At 42.1% G+C, this 21,217-nt stretch overlaps 1 pseudogene across 1 annotated transcript; it reads right to left on the bottom strand.

Moving 5' to 3' along the window:
- Nucleotides 1-52: 52 nt before the first annotated feature.
- LOC146498246 (caspase-8-like) lies at nucleotides 53-20,021 on the bottom strand (annotated as a pseudogene). The gene is made up of 13 exons (XR_014870954.1): nucleotides 18,647-20,021; nucleotides 8,499-8,564; nucleotides 7,949-8,384; nucleotides 7,625-7,765; nucleotides 7,287-7,462; nucleotides 7,031-7,136; nucleotides 5,778-5,907; nucleotides 5,497-5,683; nucleotides 5,315-5,373; nucleotides 5,091-5,205; nucleotides 4,800-4,927; nucleotides 637-1,022; nucleotides 53-199 (listed from the first exon to the last, which is right to left on the bottom strand). The product of XR_014870954.1 is annotated as a caspase-8-like (transcript).
- Nucleotides 20,022-21,217: the final 1,196 nt, after the last annotated feature.

Here is a 21,217-nt window from a genome sequence, read left to right as displayed (position 1 = left end):
TAAACTGTAATGTGAATCCGGGAATTGTGTAGACATGCAGTGTTGTATTTGGTCACAGTCGGGTCATACAAATTTGAGGACGAGCTTCTTGGTGAGAGTGTAGTTGGGCTGTGGCATTTGTTTGTGGGATAAATACTCTCCTTTGCTGACCTCCCTGTTCACACGTGTCAGGACAGTGAGGATATCATCCATCTCCTGTCTGGAAGGAACACACGTGAAACAAAAAGGATACATCTTGGATCATTTTAACAAAACACGCAGCTCATGCCAACACCATGTTTGAAAGCACCAAAAGCAGGAAGACAGAAATGTACAGAGATTTGATGCATTTGATTTGTCTTCCCTGATGACTTTTCAGCCTCAAAAAATGGGTGTAATTTTAAAACAGTTAAGACTGTGCTTTTTGTAAAACCCCTTGAATGAAAGCACAAGGTCTGATTGTGTGAAAATGTATTGAGGCGCTCTACAGAGGAAAAACTACTACATTTGTGTCTTTGTCCATAATTCTATGGACCGAACTGTATGTAACAGAAATTACATTAAAAAAATTCTACTTTGTTGGAAACTACTGCACTATGACCTTCCCATATGAGAGTAGTATGGTCTGCCATAAAGAAACTAATCACTTCAACTCACCTTCTTGCTGCTATTGTCAGCTGCTTGCACAGCTCCTGGATGTAGATAGATCCCGTGACTGTGTTTCGAAATGATCCGAAGTCCTGCAATGTGGCCATGCCGATCAGAAAGTCTGCTAGTTCAGGCACTAGCACTGCCTTATCAGGGACTGAGGCGTCTGATTGCAGTGCTCCTTTGTTTTGGTTCTCGTCCTCTCTGCTGCAGGGATAGTATCCTTTCTGGTATTCATCACCCTGACTTGCTTCAATGAAGAAGAGTTTGGGCTTCCCTGACAAGGTAGGGACTCTTCCACTTGTAAAGGGGAGCATCAGATCTTTCAGAAACACCTTTTCCCCGTCTGTGCCAAAGACACACCCCTTTTCTCCATGCGAAAGCACGCATACCACCTTAAATCAGAGGCATATTGAATAGATGTGGTGTTAAGAACAAAAAATGCAAAAGGACACATGGTAGTGGATTTTGTGAAAAGGATAAAAATAGCTGTGGTGACCACATACTTTAAGAAGAAGGTAGAAGTGAATTATAAGAGTGGAGAAAGGTTCACAAAGGTGAACTACATCAAACTACATCTTATGCAGAATCGTAAAGAGAGAGGATACTGCAAGGTGGTGTCAGGGGGGGAATGTAGCTAGGTAGATTTAAATGGTACTCTGAAGGTTGACTTTAGAAATGAAGAAGGGGAAGTGAACGAAGCCAAAAGCAAGGATTAAGTGAAGAAGAAGGACATTGTGCAGTATATAGGCAGATGTTACATGAACTATCAGGGCTGCTTATCAACCTCTGATCAGTATAAAGGTAGTATGAATGTTGGTAAATGATACCAAATTAACTAATTCACAACTGACAGTTGCCCTGGACCCAACCCTAGCCTGACGTATGCAATGAGTTAGGGATGCAGCTATCAATTATTTTTGTAATCAACTAATCTATCGATTATTTCATTGATTACTTGAGTAATCTGTTAACCAAATAAATCATGAAAAATTAGGTTTAAATTTTTTGGTGAAAAATTTGTTCATGACAGTCAGTGTTGGGGAGTACTGCATACATGTACCGGCATTACATATTTAAAATACAAAAGAAGTGTAACTGTTTTCCGTTAAAGTTACCATTTAAAAAGGTAATAATCAGAATACAGTTACTTTGTAAAAACAGATGGATAACACGGTGGTCTTTTCCTGTTTCATATTGTAAGCTATCCCCTCTTTATTTTTTGGTAATTCCACGCCGGTGGAAATCCAATGTGCAATAAGAGGCTCTAATGCCTGGGTCTCAATCTTGCGGCCCGCATAATGACATGAAGAAATATTTTTTAAAGATTAATATGCAAAAAATTATTTAATATGAAGGCAATATGAGCAGAGTGTTACAGGCATAGCCCTAAAGAATGTAGCCTAATGGGCAGTGTAGTTCGTGTTGCAGGGAGAATGTGTGGGACTGCCCCTGGTGTTATGTGTGTTTGTGAGCACGAGGAAGAGAGAAAAAGGAAAGTCAAAAAGTATGAGTTGCTATCGACTAGAAACGGGAGATGTAAGCATGTAAATATAATAATAACCACTGCAGCCAGTGCAGAGTGCCTGACGAGTCCAGTTGTAAGAGGTCATGACTCGACTGCACACTGTGTTTGCCGCCTCCAAAACAATCATTTCCATTGGATCAGCCTTTCAATGCCTCTCTCTGTCTCTCGCTAGCAAATTTGACCCAGACAGTAAAGCTAGTTCCCAGCTATGAGCCCGACACGGAACCCAACATATTAGCCAGAGGTCCCTTTACTATGGTTCGGAGCCGCGGACCTGGCCGAGGTATAAGAGAGTACAAAATAAATAAATAAAACAATTTTCACTAGCAACCAAAAACTAATGTGTACACTTGTGTCTGCATTTTTATTTTGTTAAATACGAGCAAAATGACAGCAGAAGTGCTGCCACATGTTTGGCCAAAAGAGAGTACCAATTTGTTTATTTGGTAGTTCAATAAAAAGCTTCAGTTAAGACTGTGAAAAAATTGGGTTCACGTTTGCAGTTTTGTCTTATTATGCAATATTTGAAATAAAAACAAACAAACAAACAAAACACTACATTTTCAGAAGTATTTTGTGTTTTTTTGTTTATTTGTGTATTTTCTACTACTTGAACACTGAAGTGGCCCTCCAATGAGATGACAGTGCCAGCAGTGGCCCACAGCTCATTTAAGTTTGAGACCTCTGGTCTAATGTAAGCGTCCTGTTAATGCTGATGGTGTCATTTACACAGTGGAGCCAGAGCCAGCAGTGCATGGACAGGAATGCATTTCTTACTTGGAAAATCGGACACCACTTCACATTTAAAGAACAAAGGGATGAGCAAAATCTGACCATGCAATGCAAACTGTTTGCCAGCAAACAAGCTGCTCTCAGCTGGAAGTAAATCTTTTTTTCAAAACTAACATTAGCCTACTGCAACTGCTTTGTTTAAGTTGTGGTAGCTACCTGGGTTATATCCAATTCAGTATCTTTGATGTACTACTGCTGTGTGATTTATTACTATTAATGAAGGCTGCATTAACAACCTGCTAGCTGCAAATAATCATGTGCAGTTCAGAAAGGAGACAAAAAGAAAACGTATTACTGATACAGGAGTAGCTTTCTATATGAGATCACTGCAAAAGGTGCAACATTACCTAATGTCCACCCTACTGTTACTCATTTTATATTAAGATTTAAAAAATCTAGTTGGTATTGGTATGGTGAGTAACCTTCAGTAATAGTAATAAATCACACAGCAATAGTACATTCATGAAGTTGTAAAAAGCATGACAGTATATTAAGTAATCCAAAGTGTTCAGAATACATTACTCTCACTGAGTAATAAAATACATTGCAAAATAGATTTTGGGGCATGTATTCTGTAATCTGTAGTGGAACACATTTTAAAAGTAACCTTCCCAACACTGATGACAGTGCAGATTTCTGAAATTTTGTGTAAATTTAAACATGTAAAAATGTGATTATTTAAAATGAAAAAACTGTGTGAAACTTTCTAACCATATATAAAATGCATATTACCAGTGATGGGAATAACTGCGTTACTAACAGCGTTACTTTTTTCAGTAATAAGTAATCTGACTAATTACTATTTCTATCGTTACAACGCCGTTACCATTACTAACAAAAAAATGCGGTGCGGTTGCGTTACTATTTTTCAGCAAACAGACGGTTGAAGCTGTCTTCAGCTTACCGCATCTTATATCAGTTGCACCGAAGTAGCTGTAAGTAATCTGGGCGCTACAGCTTTAAGAGAACCATCAGTCTTGGACTGATGGTTCTCTTAACCTCTAGTGTCTTAACATCTGGTTCAGGTGTTACCACCACAAAAGGCCCTAACCACCTTTAAGCTACAGCTCAGTGCAGCAGCTTCAGCAATGGAGGTGGTCCATTCGGACTTAATGTCCCCAGTCTCCCTTGGGATGGGTCGAAGCTCAGCCGGACCGTGGCCTCTGCCAGGTGTTCCCAGTGCACCCTCACTATATGTTTAGGCTTGCCAGGTCTATCCAGCCTCCTCTCCCACCACCTGGTCAGAATCACCACCAGGTGGTGATCGGTTTACACCAACACCAGACTGAGACAGAGTCCAGCAACTCTCCAGGAGACTGGTTCCAGAGCCTGATCTAGCCGGTACATCTCGACTTCACGCAATATATTCCATATCCTATTCGCTAGTCTCGGTAGCCAAGGGTCTGTCCACCAGGGTTTCCGCCCCTGGCTGCCAACCAGCACACAATACACCTGACCCCTATGGCACCTCCTGTGGGTGTTGGGCCTACAGGAGGGTGGGCCCATGTCCCTTTTTCGGGCTGTCCCAGCCAGCCCACATAGACTAAGGCCTGCCCACCAGACACTCACTGTTGGGCACCCTCCCCAGGCCTGGCTCCTGGGTAGATCCCGGTAACCCTATGCTGGGAAACTGTGCCCTGGATATTCTGCTTATAGGGGTTTTTGAATTGCTCTGTCTGGTCCCTCACCCAGGGCCAATTTGCCATGCAAAACCTTACCAGGTTACAAAAAGTCCTTGGCAACATAGCTTCTGGGATCACTGGGACATGCAAATCCAGGGATTTATAAAATAAATTAAGAATATAGAATGGTGGTTGAGGATACAATTCCAAAGATGTATGAATCTACTTACCAAGGCATTATCATTCACAAAATTCTTCTTGCTGTACATTCTTAATTCATTTCGTATTTGTGCTGCAGTCAGGTTGTTGTGTATCAGCACTTTAAAGCCTAAGCTTGTGAACACTGTGTTCAGAGCATCTGTGCCACATAGAAAAGAAACAAATGAAGGTATAGCAGTAGATTACAAAACCAAAGAATATCTGATCTGTATGTGCAGTAACTGGTGCAGGTCTCAGTGCTTCTAGTTAAAACAGTCATACATAAATCGGATCATGATATGGTTTGAAGGTAAGAACTCTACCTGCATCCTTCTGAGTTCCCCTTCGATGACATAGACATGTTTCAGTAGTGAAGGTCTCATTACTGATGATCACACATAAACCATGAGACTTATGAGTCAAAGTGTAGTATTCTGACTACAGGACACAAACAAAGCAAATGTGAATTATTATGTTTTTACATTAATATAAATTTTAGTGTTCCGACAAAAGAATGAATGAAAGCATAAAAGTCTGAACGAACTACCTGATCAGGAAGAGAGGTGGGCTGTGATCGTGCATCAGTGTAAATAATCTCTCCTCTGCCTTAGAGACAAAAGAACAATATATTTACATGCCCAGTTTTATTATGACAAAATAATAAAAACCAGAGTGACTGTAGGAATTCCTAAAAAATAATTACAAATTTTTCTGAACAGAGATACTTACAACTGCACTGAGTTTCAGTTACAGACAGAGGAAGATGGGATTCATTTGTGTCAAAAAACCTTTGTGGGAATAAACATCACAGTGATCAGCAAACTGACGCACAGAATTAAATGTTCAGAAACACACAGACAGATACACTTGTCAATACTGACATGAGGAGGTAACATCTGCTGCTGCTGGGGGACTCCTGTAACGAGTACAATCATTTGATGATGTTCACAGAAACACACTGTTTACATCTAAATGTTTTTCTGTGGTAAAGTGAAAAATGTCTCTCATACCTTGAACGTAGTTCTCTACAATCATTGCCAGCTCAGGATCAATCTCTTGGAGTATTTCATGCAACACACTGACATTTGTGTCTGATATTAAATCTTTCTTTTCCATCTCAGCAATCACCTCCAGCACTGTCTGGAATTAACAGCAAAGATGGTTTTAGTTCACAGAGGCTCTGCAGCTACACTATAAATCTATCAACTGCTTCACAGCAAAATGCTGCTCAAATGCCAGTTTAAAGACACAAATCTTCAGCTCTGTAATAAAACAAGTCAGCTGGGTGCACAGATCATAGACTGAAATTCTCTGTGACCTTCAGTTTTTAGTTTAGATTTAGGGATGGATGCACTTAGAATAATATGTTTAAAGCACTTCTTAAATGCTTTCACATTTCAGATCCAGAAGTTAGCTTTATATATGTTTTGTTTATTTTTTTACATCCAGTCTATGATCAAGAGAAACATAGAAATGAACCACTGTTCATTATGTTAACACATGTCTTTGAAAAATGTGGAGAGGCTTTGTCTTCATTGGCATTTCTGTTTGGCGCCAGCTATACAAAAAAGAGGCTGGTTATGATGGAAGCTGTTAAATTTTGTGGTGGGTCAAGCAAAACTTTCTATATATAAAAGAAGAAAAATTAAGATTAATAATATTGCAGGGAAAAGGGTTGATACAACTTTCATTTAGCTGGTTAAATATAGATGTCGACAAGTTCTACGAGGGCCTGATATCCACACGAGGACATTATACTGCCACTGTTCTTTTAAATTTAAAATGTCCCAATATGTGGATCTCACTTTTCTCAGAAACAAAAATCAGGAAAAAAATAAAAATCTGTAAATTCTTTGTTTTTACATTCATCTGTTCCCAATCAGCTCAAATAGCAAAGAGAAATTAAAAATTTCATGCCATGAAAGATTTCGGATCTTAGGAGGTTAAAACTGAATTTCCATTGTATCCATTGACAAATAATTTAACTGATTTTTCTTCTCAGTGGTGCTATAAGAAAAGAGTGTGTTTTGTTATATATGGTCAATTATATTTCAGCCCTGTGTTTCTGTGACAATTTTTTTTCTTCTTGTGATGTACTGATGTTCATTTATTGAGAAATAAATGTTTTGTTAAAAAGAAAATCACCACAGGATTTAAAATCTGAAGCCCAGATGCAGTTGTTTCTTAATGTCTACATCCTGTAGATGTAGATATGGTGAGTTGATTTTTAAATAGCTGGAAAGGTGTGCAAATGTTATCTCACTTTGCATTGATCCAGTGTGCTTTTCAGCAGCTTTGATCTCAGTAGAAACTTCATGATTGCGATATTGTCGTTATTCATAGCATCACATATTTTGTACAGCATCACCCTAACAGTGGAGAAAAAAGAAGAAAAAATAAAAATGTGGAGAGAAAGCCAAACAGGCAAAAGATTTTGTAATTCAAACTGATAGCATTTAAGTACTAATTATTACTATATGCATGTTGTCATATTAAAGTCAATGTGGGACTGCGTTCACCTGTACTGTGACAGAACAGGACTCCCATCTGTGTCCTTTGATCGTTTGCTATCTATGCCCAGGGACCTGACGAGGTCTACTCAATCAATAGTTGAGAGAAGCTGAGAAAGCAAACAATTGTTCTGCAGGAGACCTTTTTCCTCTAAGCTTGAGAACAGGTCTTTGATATTAGTGATCTGTGGGGTGGGGGGGGGGGGGGGGGGGTCATTAGAAAGTCTATCAGTGAATATGAACATATCTAAGCAATCTATCATACTGTCAGTCCTACAAGTGACGCATCCATAAACATGTCAGTAAAACAAGTGGAAGGATAACAGTATAGAACATGCAGCACTGACCCCTTTCAGATGACTTCTACTAACAACATCACGACACAGGAAGCAAAGTGCTGCCACCTCAGTAGAGTCCAGCTCGTCTTCTAGAGTTGAGTACAAGCTTTGTATCACAGACCTGCTCCCACCAGCACAGGCCTGGATGGACTGATAGATACAAACACTAAGTACCATAGGCTATATGAATGTAGCAACAGTCTTTGAGATGACCCTATGTCATACAGCTTGCAATATTATGTGAAGGAAATTGATTAAACAGCACATTATCTCTCTGACACAAATGTTGTAACTTATTTGAGCTGCTCTGCCTTTCCAGAAGTAGGACCTCACCTCCATTTGACTGGAGCCGTCTTGTGACAGAACATAGAGAGAAACAGAGTTACACATCCAACTAGAATATGATCTCAGACACAACATTTCTCTGTGTGTGTAATTACCTTGCTGAAGTAAAGAAGCTTGGTCAGGCTTAGGTACAAACAGGGTGTCATTCAGTTGAGGGAAAGTACTTTTAATGTTTTCATCAGTTTGCAGGAGGTTCAGAAAAGCTCCGCAGGTATCGTCTCCTTTACTCATGATCTTAATCACGAGCTCAACAACATGTCCCTCCACATCTTTTCCGCTGATACTTTTGAGGTTGTTGTACTCCTGTTCAGTGATCAGCTCCTTCTCATAAACTTTGTTGAGGATCAGCCTGTAGTCTCCAGACAGAATCGTTTGGATGGCTGTTTTATTTCTCCTCACAATGTCTTTGGCAGACATGCTGAGTCTGCATTACAGACATTTACACAGTTTAAATATCACAACTGTAACTAACAGCAGCACACAGGTTTTGTTAACTTACAAAGTCTTCATTTTAAATGTAATAGTTATTGCATGTTACCTCTTTTGGTGTCCTTGAGAGTGTGCGCACAGATGATTCAGCGGCCCTGCTTCATTGCATTATGTTCTGCAAAAGAATATACAACTCCTCAAAGCAAATACTTTCATTCTTCTGTAAGCTACTGTACTTGCTGCAGTAATTAATAATGGCTGGAAACAAAGCGATCATTTTGCAAGAAACGTGATTGTGCCTGAATGATAATTTCATGTGTGCCCTGTGGAAGACTACTTAGCCTAAAATGTGTATTACAACAACTTGTTGGGAAAAATTTGTTTAGACATAAATGTTGATGCCGTAATAATGAAAACTCAGACATGGTTGTAATTTCCATTCAAAATGTAGCTGTATGAAATGTATAACAGTCCGTTAACCAAATAATTCAGATCTTCTCTGTCTAAAATGTTAAGTGACAGACAAAATAATAATACTACTGATAACAAATATATTTTGCTTATATAGCTGTTTTGTGCACCATCAGTACCTATCAAAGAGGAAGCAGGCTGGACCTGTAGTGTATAACTACTCTGTCCTACAATCAAGTTTATGAGGATTTTTTTGTTTGTTTTTGTTGTTTTTTTTCCTTTTTCAAAGATAATATTTGAGAGAATAACTAATAACCTCTCAGAAGTCACCCTGGTTTTCTCCATCCTACCCAAATGTAAAAGGGGATATATTTCCTCAGGCTGCATGTCCCCATCTGCACGTTTGTCCCCATTCTATAAAGCACACATCCAGACCTACCACGAAGTAGATCATTTCCCTAGCAGGCACCTGCATGAGTCAAGCTGTAACTATCACCAGTTAATACAGGCTTGTTTCCTAAATGATCTTAACAGGCTGGAACAAAAGGCACTTATTCAAGTGGATGAGCAGAAGGTGACTCTGTGTGACAGCAGAAAAGTGTGATCAGAGGATTTCATTGAAGATATTTGTTTATTTTTGTTTTTGAACAAAACATTGTTTTGCCATTTTGGCTGGTAATTGCAAATGTAACTCAGTCCTCACAGACAGAATGTTAAAATGTCAAACACTATAGTAGGAATAAACGTGTTTACAGCCTTGGTATTTATAACCAGTTTTATTTCCCATAACTAGACCAGTTGTGAATGGGTTAGAGCAGGGGTCTCAAACTTAAATGTTCTGGCCACACACATGGCGGCTCATTAAATAATTTAATTATTTTTTGCTTTTTAAAGAACTTGTTTTAACATTGCACACAACAACAAACAAATCCTCTCTAACAAAAAAAACTTCAAGGGCCAAACTCCATCATATTTTTTTTCACGTCAATATACGGGTGGCTAGTTTGAGACCCCTGGGTTAGAGGAAAATATCATCAACTAAATAACTCACGTCACTTTTGGCACAACACGTATACATGAAATTACACGTAATCACAGGGTACTTGGGATCTAACAGTGTAATTATTTTATAGAATCCTGCAAAAAACTGACTTATTACAGAAATTACACATAATTACAGGCTACTTGTGCCTTAGCTGCGGGTGCTACCATGTAATTGCCTGCAAAATGCACATAAGGGGTACTTGCACCTTAGTCCTAGGGCTGGGTATCGTCACTGATTTCTAGAATCGATTCGATTTGACTCCTCCGTGAATCGCAACCTTATCGTGGTGGAGGGGTTTGTGTGTCCCAGGGATCCCAGGGGCTATGTTGTCTGGGGGCTTTTGCCCCCTGGTAGGGTCTCCCATGGCAAATTGGTCCTGGGTGAGGGACCAGACAAAGAGCGATTCAGAAGACCCCTATGAAAAAAACACAGAGGGAACAGTTTACCCTGCCCGGGATAGGGTTACCGGGGCCCCGCCCCTGAGCCAGGCCCGGGGAGGGTGCCCGAGGGCGAGCGTCTGGTGGCCGGGCCTTAGTCCACAGCCCGAAGAGGAGACATGGGCCCATCCTCCCGCAGGCCCACCACCCGCAGGAGGCGCCATAGGGGTCGGGTGCATTGTGTGTCGGGTGGCGGCCAGGAGCGGAGGCCCTGGCGGACTGACCCCCGGCTGCCAAGACTGGCAATAGGGACATGGAATGTCACCTCTCTGGTGGGGAAGGAGCCTGAGTTAGTGCGTGAGGTTGAGAGGTACCGGCTAGATATAGTCGGGCTCACCTCTACGCACGGCTTGGGCTCTGGAACCAGTCTCCTGGAGAGGGGCTGGACTCTGTCTCAGTCTGGAGTTGCCCCTGGTGAGAGGCGGCGGGCTGGGGTGGGTATTCTAATATCCCCTCGGCTTGCTGCCGGTACGTTGGGGTTTTTCCCGGTGGACGAGAGGGTTTGTTCCCTGCGCCTTAGGGTCGGGGAACGGGTCCTGACTGTCATCTGCGCTTATGCGCCGAGTGGCGGTTCGGAGTACCCAGCCTTCTTAGAGTCCCTGGGGGGGGTGCTGGAAGGTGCTCCACCTGGAGACTCTGTTGTCCTGCTGGGAGACTTCAATGCTCACGTGGGTAACGACAGCGAGACCTGGAGGGGCGTGATTGGGAGGAACGGCCTCCCTGATCTGAACCCGAGCGGTGCTTTGTTATTGGACTTCTGTGCTAATCACAGTTTGGCCATAACGAACACCTTGTTCGAACATAAGAGTGTCCATAAGTGCACGTGGCACCAGGACGCTCTAGGCCGCAGGTCGATGATCGATTTTGTAATCGTATCACCAGACCTGCGACCATATGTTCTGGACACTCGGGTAAAGAGAGGGGCTGAGCTGTCAACTGATCACCACCTGGTGGTGAGTTGGATCAGGTGGCGGGGGAGGACGCTGGACAGACCTGGTGCACCTAAACGCGTAGTGAGGGTGTGCTGGGAACGACTAGCAGAGGCCCCAGTCCGCGAGATCTTCAACGCACACCTCCGGCAGAGCTTCAACAGCATTCCGAGGGAGGCGGGGGACATCGAGTCCGAATGGACCATGTTCAGCGCCTCCATTGCCGAAGCTGCTGCATTGAGCTGCGGCCGCAAGGTGGTTGGTGCCTGCTGTGGTGGTAATCCCCGAACCAAATGGTGGACACCAGAGGTGAAGGGAGCCACCAGGCTGAAGAAGGAGTCCTATCGGGCTTGGTTAGCCTGTGGGACTCCGGAGGCAGCCGACAGGTATCGACAGGCCAAGCGGAATGCGGCTCGGGCAGTGACTGAAGCAAAAACTCGGGTGTGGGAGGAGTTCGGAGAGGCCATGGAAAAAGACTTTCGGACTGCCTCGAAGAGGTTCTGGCAAACCGTCAGGCGTCTCAGGAGGGGAAAGCGGTGCTCTACCTGCACTGTGTATAGTGCTGGCGGAGCGCTGCTGACGTCGACTGAGAAAATTGTCAGGCGGTGGAAGGAATACTTCGAGGACCTCCTTAATCCCACTGACGCGTCTTCCAAGGAGGAAGCAGAGTCTGGGGATGAGGGGAATGACCCGCCAATTTCTGGGGGCGAGGTCACTGAGGCAGTTAAACAACTCCTTGGTGGCAGAGCCCCTGGTGTTGATGAGGTCCGCCCCGAGTTCCTGAAGGCTCTGGACGTTGTAGGGCTGTCCTGGCTGACACGCCTCTGCAATGTTGCGTGGAGATCAGGGGCAGTACCCGTGGATTGGCAGACCGGGGTGGTGGTCCCCATCTTTTGTTCCAACTACAGGGGGATCACACTCCTCAGCCTCCCTGGGAAAGTCTATGCCAGGGTGCTGGAAAGGAGAGTTCGTCCGCTAGTCGAACCTCTGATGCAGGAGGAACAATGCGGTTTTCGTCCTGGTCGCGGAACACTGGACCAGCTCTTCATCCTCTCGAGGATACTTGAGGGTGCATGGGAGTTTGCCCAACCAGTCTACATGTGTTTTGTGGACTTGGAGAAGGCATTCGACCGTGTCCCTCGGGGTGTCCTGTGGGAGGTGTTGCGGGAGTATGGGGTGTCTGGCCCATTGCTACGGGCCATTCGATCCCTATACAACCGTTGCAAGAGCTTGGTTCGCATTGCCGGCAATAAGTCGGACTCGTTCCCGGTGGGTGATGGGCTCCGCCAGGGCTGCCCTTTGTCACCGGTTCTGTTCATAATTTTTATGGACAGGATTTCTAGGCGCAGCCAAGTGGCGGAGGGCTTTCGCTTTGGTGGCCTCAGGATCTCATCTCTGATCTTTGCGGATGATGTGGTTCTGTTGGCTTCATCGGGTGAGGGCCTCCAGCTCGCACTGGAGCGGTTCGCAGCCGAGTGTGACGCAGCGGGAATGAGGATCAGCACCTCCAAATCTGAGGCCATGGTTCTCAGCCGGAAAAGGGTGGAGTGCCCACTCCGGGTCGGGGATGAGGTCCTGCCCCAAGTGGAGGAGTTCAAGTATCTCGGGGTCTTGTTCGCGAGTGATGGGAGAAGGGAGCCGGAGATCGACAGACGGATTGGGGCTGCAGCTGCAGTAATGCAGATGCTGCACCGGTCCGTCGTGGTGAAGAGGGAGCTGAGTGTAAAAGCGAAGCTCTCAATTTACCGGTCGATCTACGTCCCTACCCTCACCTATGGCCACGAGCTGTGGGTAGTGACCGAAAGGACGAGATCGCGGATACAAGCGGCGGAAATGAGCTTCCTCCGAAGGGTGGCTGGCATCTCCCTTAGAGATAGGGTGAGAAGTTCGGCCATCCGGGAGGGGCTCAGAGTAGAGCCGCTGCTGCTCCACATCGAAAGGAGCCAGCTGAGGTGGTTTGGGCATCTGGTAAGGATGCCCCCTGGGCGCCTCCTGGGTGAGGTGTTCCAGGCATGTCCCACCGGGAGGAGGCCCCGGGGCAGACCCAGGACCCGCTGGAGAGATTATATCTCTCGGCTGGCCTGGGAACGCCTTGGTGTTCCCCCGGATGAGCTGGAGGAGGTGGCTGGGGAGAGGGAGGTCTGGGCCTCTTTGCTTAGGCTGCTGCCCCCGCGACCCGGCCCCGGATAAAGCGGATGAAGATGGATGGATGGATGGATTCGATTTGAATCGGGGAAATTTTGCCTCAGAAAGTCATAAATATTATAATTCTGATCATTTATCAGTACATATCCATATTTTCATATCTATAAAAAGAAAGCTGACAGTTGTGAGACTTCATCAGAGGTTTAAGCATCACAGCAGATGCCTTTGTGTGAAAGTAACTGAGGATAAAACACAAAAACATGAAAGAGATTTTCCTGGCCTGTGATTTTATAGCAGATAACAAACTTAAAAATATTCTGCAGTAGAACGAAAACTAAAGAAAACCATGAATCAACATATAAACAACACCTGACGCTGCTGAAGTGAAGCAGAGCAAAGTTACACAGGTTTAGAGACACAGCTAAGCTTTTTGCAATTTCACATTAAAACAGTTTAAATTTCTTCTGTCTTGAACAGCCGAAATGAGACTTTCTTGTTGGAAGTCAGTTAAATTAAAAACAAAAATCAACAACGGCCTGTTCATGACGGTGTGTAATAAGCAAACGAACAATGCAGAAAACAGAGATTTTTAGATGGGAAAGTGTTCTTAAAGTACAGAGGGAGAGTGAGAGAGAGAGAGAGATGTACTTGAAGTGTAATTTTATCGTGGTGGTAGCAAAACAGCAAAAGTAAGAGAGGACGATGTTTATGTGAAGCAAAATGTGGATCTTCTTTTGCTGCTGGTTCAGTCAGTTTTGGTTGGAGAGAGACAAAACCCGCTTCTTTAAAATCTAGAGCCAAAAGGGCGTAAACACAAAGCGCGGACGCGCCTACGCGTCAGAATCTGTGAGCTCTCGGTCTTCATCCCCGACGGCGTCGCCGACATGCTGTCGAGTGAGAAAGCCGACATCTCACTGATCTCACGTTTTTGTGCAGAATTCGTGTGCCTGCTTTCATTTACTGTTTTAGCTGTTTGGTGTTTATTGAAATTTTGTGAGGTTTAACCTGAAATTCTGGCGTTTTGGGCAAAATAAAGTTATATTTAAAAATCAGGATTCAGGATTTGAATGAATCGATATCGTGTTACTCAATCTAGAATCGATTTTAATTGGAAAATCAATAATCAAAACCTACCCCTACTTAGTCCCTCCATAACACGTACCCTAGAAAGTAAACGGTACTTGTTTCATTTGAAAACTGGTCTCTCCTTCTTCTCAGCTGGGCCTTTAGCTAGCAACACTGAAAAGAAACTGCACACAGACAGTTTGTGTGTTTGCTGATGTTTGTTGAGCTGATAGAAATGTTGCATTTGAAATTACCTGACACTCCAAAAAAAAAACCTCACTCCCTTTATGCTCGCTGGTCGTCAGTGGGGTTAGCTAGATGATGAAGTACCGCAAACATAACTTATGGACACCCGAAGTCGTTCCAGCCACAAGTAATACTAATAATTGTTGCCTCCTGTAATGTTATATATCAAACTGCACCAGTAGAGGGTGGTGTCATTAAAAAGTAGAAGTATAATCCTGTCCATAAAGTTTATGAGCTGCGTTCATTAAAAGTCACTTGTTCCTTGCTAATGATAAATAAATAAAAAGGCCCATTTAAACCCCTAACTATGGCACATGTGTTTGCCTCTTTAATCTCTTTTTATATCACATCTGGTGATTAATACACGAGCAGGACTGCCTTTCATGTGTTTCTCGCAGCGACGAAGTAATGACTCCATTCAAAAACGTCAAACCGAAAGTAACGAGCCTGTTTTGAAAATGAAAAGGAAAAAAACTACTCAAGTGAAGTAGATGTAAATTTAAAACTGTACTTAGCACAGTAACAAAATATCTGTCTTTACTGCCCACCTCTGCTGTTGTCCACGTCCAGGTTAATGCATGCACTGTTGATACTTCCGCTGAAGTGTAATCACAAGTGAAACACAGGCGCTGTGTCCCAATTCAGGGTCTGGACGCTTGAAGTACGTGCACTACGCGTACTACGTACGGCGCGTACTATGAGTACGAGAAGTGCGGAAGTGAGAGGCTTGTGAAATGGGACGGTCTAGCCCTTCGTTGCGCTGTTCAGGTTGCCTAGCAACCATGATACTAACCGCGAGAAACGTTACATACAGCATTGTTTGACAGAAATGAAGGAGAAAAATGTTTTGTCATGACATCACTTTGATTAGTTGAGTATCTGAGGCTGAGGCCACGGGACTGTAAAACATGATTGTTGGGCTTCATTTCTGTACTGAACAGTCATTTGAAGAGTAGTTAGTAAATAACAATTAGCTAATGTTGTTCATGAGACTAAAATCATCTCACTGTGGTAATGTAAATATAATATGGCCAATATTATATTATTTCCAGATTATTATGATATATATATATATATATATATATATATATATATATATATATATATATATATATATATATATATATATATATATATATATATAGTACACTTTGAATTGGGACAGCCGTCGTCGCGTGGCGGTGACATAATCGCACTTGAAATGCGTACTTCAAGCGTGAAGACCCTGAATTGGGACACAGCAAAGGCCGAGGATTATTACAGCCGGCGAGAACAGCGGACTCCCGGCACATCGTTTTCACCCCCCCCGCGGTCTTTTCGCTACTCAGGTTAAATGTCTGTGAAGGTTCTCAGTCATCCAGGTCATCGTGGTCAAAGGAGCTTGCAAAGAAAAGCGTCTGGACTTCTTTAAGTTACTTGAAGACGTTTCACCTCTCATCCGAGAAGCTTCTTCAGGGAAGGGATCTCAAAACTGGATTATAGATGGCAGTGAGTTGGTGTCGTAAACCACCGCCTCTGTTCAAAGATGGTCGCTCACAGTGGACATAGATGGCTTCTTTCACTCCTCTTTCAAACCATCTGTCCTCTCTGTCCAAAATGTGAACATTGGCATCCTCAAAAGAGTGTCCTTTATCCTTAAGATGCAGATGGACAGCTGAGTCTTGTCCTGTGGAGGTGGCTCTTCTGTGTTGTGCCATGCGCTTGGGAAGTGCCTTCCCAGACGCCTTAACACCCACTCACATCCTGGGCCATCTGACCTCAGGAATTCGCATGATAAGGTGGGGCCAGGTTTCACAATGAACTCACCCGAAACTCTGGCTGATTGGGACCCACACCCAGTTCCACACCTTGGCTCAGGCGATTAGAGGATCATCAGGGGGTCCTTTTGTCCCTGTGTGGGGGGATACTCCCACTAGGTTTATATCTGGGACTCTCCACCATTTGACCTTAGAACTGAAGAAGCTTCTCGGATGAGAGGTGAAACGTCTTCAAGTAACTTAAAGAAGTCCAGACGCTTTTCTTTGCAAGCTCCTTTGACTACTCAGGTTAAACAAACCCCAGTAGCTGTCTATTGTATTGAGTGTCCACTAAAATAAAAATAAAAGCGTTCTAACATCTCACCTGCTTGTTTTTATTAAGGTATGTACACGTATGTACATGTACACTATTTTTATTAATAGAGATTTCACTACTGAGGTTAAACATGATATATAAGTCACTTAGATCACTTCTAAATGTTAATGTTTGGTTTATTTCAGTGTTTTATTTGTTCCTGAGTAAACCGGTTTGGCTGTGATTAAAGTTAAGCTTCATAACATATTACTCACAGTTAAATTATGAGGGGACGGCAGTAAAAACTCCGGACCTGTGACGTCATCAAGTACGCTGGTGTTCCAATTGTACAAATCGCGAGTCCGTACTCCCGTGCGTTCTCGGCGGCGTACTTGAGAATTGAGAAAGGGCCTCACATTTCTTCTAGAGCCAAACCACACCTACATATATACATTGCAACACGTTCTCACTCCTCATCAAATATGCGACGCAGGGTCAGAGTCTGCTTCGCTTATCAACGACTATGGAAAGTCAGCGAGTGTCAATAATGTTAATATAGCATCCAGTTGAACTGAGAAGGCCAGAACTGATGGTTGTTGAATGACCTTTATTATTCCTTGCCGTGTATCAGACAACGAACCAACGTAAGAGCTAGACAAACAAATAAAACAATTACCATGTTATTTATGTAACACCATTTTAACCGCTCATTATGCAGGTCTAACCGTTAACCATTAAACTATATAATACATATTATGCATTTCAGATTGCTCAAATTAAGTCATATACATTACAAACCTTGTTCCCCTGTCAACTGTATCTAGAACCATTAATTTTGTACAATTTAACCATGTTTTTCTCTTCCTTTTCTCCGTTAGCATTAGTTTCCGTTTTCTTCCGTCTTTTTTGTACATCAAGTTGGTTACCGTTACATCGTTCACTTCCGGTCATGCAGGAAGTTACCAAAATAAAACCACAAACGTTATATTACGTGAGTATGAGCTAGCTTTACATATCAGCCGTTACAGTGAATGTGGTTATGTTAGTAATACAACGAGCAGAGGCGGAGCCAGACATTTGAAACACCCGGGGCTTAGCCCTAAAGGGTAGTATGCATGTGGGTTTTTTTTTTTTTTTTTTTTTTTGGGCGGGGGGGGGGGGGGGGGGGGGGGGGCAGAAATGACTGAAAGATTAATAGGCTCTGTTTTGGGTTTTGTTCAAAAAGGAATGACTTCATATAGGAAAAAAATATATCACATATGCAGGACACCTTAAACTAGTTTTTTAATTAAGCAGCGAGGCAGAACAAAATCAGGGCTGTATCAAGACACAGGGACTAAACCCCAATTCAACCAGACCCAGAACTGATCCGGAATTAAAACTGGACTACAAGAGTTCAAAATCAGGACTACTGAGGACTTAACCAAGACAGAACAAGAATCAGAACTAGATGACAGTAGCACTAAAAATCATCATAGACCTGCACTACACTAATTTTTTAATTCTACCAAAGTCCACTATTTAGATTGAGAAAAGTTTCTATAATTATTTAGCCTTGTTGTGCAAACAAGCCTGCAGAACTTAATAAATATAGAATTTGAAAAATAACAAAGAAACACTAGGTACGACCCATATGGAAAAGATATATATAAATCTTATAAAGTTTGTATCTGTTTTGTGTGAAACTTGTATGAAAAGCATACAAGAGTGAAAACAGATATAAGATCCCTTGAAGAATTATATAATGAAACTTGTATGTTTTGGATTCTTACTAAAACAATATATGAAAGTAATGAGAAAGTGGCCACTTTCATGAGTAAATCATATAAGTTTTTACTATTTCTTTTCCATATGGGGAGATACATGAGTACCTATGATACGGTGATACTTTTGGTAAACAACCATTTGACTAACATGTGTGTCTCACCTGCTCTTGTTCCATCTCTGTTCTGTCCTCATTCTCCTCTCTCTCCCTCTCTGTTCCTCTCTCTCCCTCTTTGTGCTGACAATCATCAAATATACAGTTGAAACCAGATATTTACAAACTCTTCAGATAAAAACACTTTTTTAATTGTAACATCAAATCAGACTAAATGTTTAATTTTTTTAGATTGATAAATATAAAAAACATATTTGTTAACTTTAAGAGTAAAGAGAGAAACTGTCTGTATTTCTTAATTGCAAATGGCACCAAATTGTATTCAAAACTGAGCCACACTTATGGAGCTCCACAATTCTTTTCCAGGTGTTTTGGTTGACATCTCTTGATTTTCCCATTTTAAAGAAACAGGCTCTGTGTTTTGCCTTATATGCATCCACAGGTGTGTCACCAATTTACTCACATGGACTCTGCTAACCTATCAGAAGCTTCTTCAGCTCAGAATGGAATCGTCTGCAGTTTTCTTAGCAATTAACAATAAACTTAGTGTACATGTACTCCTAAATTTGATGAAAGTGATAAAAAAAAGACAGCTCTGTCTCTCTTTATTCTGACATTTAACTCATTCAAAAGATATTTCAATATTTATTTATCCAAAACAAAACAAGTTTACTCTAACTTGATGTTGTACAGTAAAAAAATGTTCTTGTGTTTTCCGTAAAGTGTATATAAATATCTGGTTTAAACTGTGAATATACTGCTGTGTATTGAAGTTCCTCTTGTTTTGCATAGAAATATACTGAACAACATACAAAGCACAATATATAAAATACTACCAGAGTTTTTTCTTTGAAAGAAGCCCCTTATGTCCATTCTTGTATATCAGTGCATTACTGAAACCGATTTATTTAGCCGTGGAGGGAAACAACTGAAAATATGAAATAAACACACGTAAGCTAAGACTCTCTAAAGAAACAGCATTGTTGTTGTTCGGCTTTTCATTTCGCCATTTGTTGATTCACTTGAAGAGCAAGTAACGTAATATGGGTCAAGTGATCAGTTTGTTATCAATCTTTCGTGATACACCGTCATATTTAAATTATTTGTACAGTACGAATGATTTGCTTTGGTACCTGGTCGAACTTCAGTTCTCCTCTGTCTGCCTCGCTCCGTTTCTCCAACAGGCAGCAGCTGTCCCCGCCCCGCTTAGTGCCTGAGCTCGGATCATACCAATATTAGGGGGGATTTATGCACAGTCGTAAATTCCCACAGTGTGCACTATGTGCTTCGAGTATTGTGTGTAGTTTTTGTTTTATACAGTTGTCAGCAAGGCATCTAACTATGAAAAAATTACACTCCAAAAGACCCCGGGCTTCAGAAAAAACAACCCGGGCTTAAGCCCAGTAAGCCACCCCCCCCCCCCCCCCCCTCCGCCACTGACAACGAGTGCTAATATAACAGCTTTAAGATGCATTTGTAGATATTATTACGTGTTTTACTGTCTTTATGGTGCTAGTTTAACGTTACGTGTAAAGGTTAGCTTATATTACAATAAGGCTGTTACTATTTAAACGATTTTAGGACAGAAATATTAGCCTCTGTGATGAAGTAATGAGTTACTACTTAAAAAAGTTTCCAGTAAAGTGATTAATCGCAGCCACAGATTGACAGTAAATATCCCGATTAGCTTCAATGCATCTATAAAAATATGTGCAAGTTTCAGTGCTTCGTTTACATTGTATGATACTTATACTGATCTAGGTCAGTGTAAAATACAATCCTAGCTGTCTGAACAAGCAGGGGAAGGCGGGGCTTGTTCTTTCTTAACCAATTGGGTTTCGAATTTATTCTTTGGGGTTTCTTATATGTATAATATTTATATTTTATTACCGATTTAAATGAGGTCAACTCAAGTGATTGACAGCTAATTGATGAATCACACTTAACAATAACAACGTTGCACTGCATTACTGAGTCCTAAAACTCACTGCGCTACATACCAAACTGCACCACTGTGGAATACTGTCGAAGAATAATGCTGTCCAGGAATATAGTTAAGATGGCTAACTGATAAACACACATGTAAGCTGTACTACATTCAACGATCTTTATGTGCTACGTTCGTTAAAAGTCACTTGTTCTTTGCTGACGACTTCATTATCAGCCACCATTGCAATAATAAATAAATAAAAAACACGGGCGCACTTTAACCCCTGGCTATGGCACACGATTTTGCCTTTCATGTCTGTAATATCTCCTGGTGATGAATACACGAGCAGGACTGCCTTTCACGTGTTTCTGTTTAGGCTCAAGTTTTTATGTTTGGAGGCTCCCAGTGACGAAATACAACAAATAATGCCAGTTTCTCGATTCTCTCGCCAGTCCGAACTTTGTCGATTCACACGGGAGTCCTCCCGAGGACGGCAGTGTACGTGATGACATCTCCGTTCCGGAGTTTTTACTGCGTTGCCTTCTTAATGTAACTGTGATTAATATTTGCAATGGAAATTACACATGAAATGAAAAAAAATGCACATGATGTAGTAGATTTTTTTTAAGAAAAAAATAATTAAAAAGTATCTTAAGCACTTTGGCAAAATTCGCTTTTACATATCATCT

This window comes from Neolamprologus multifasciatus, chromosome 18, assembly GCF_963576455.1.
Source record: "Neolamprologus multifasciatus chromosome 18, fNeoMul1.2, whole genome shotgun sequence".
In the NCBI taxonomy this organism is placed as follows: domain Eukaryota; kingdom Metazoa; phylum Chordata; class Actinopteri; order Cichliformes; family Cichlidae; genus Neolamprologus; species Neolamprologus multifasciatus.
The sequence above is the reverse complement of the archived record's forward strand: the minus strand, read 5'-3'. Positions and strand labels throughout refer to the sequence as shown.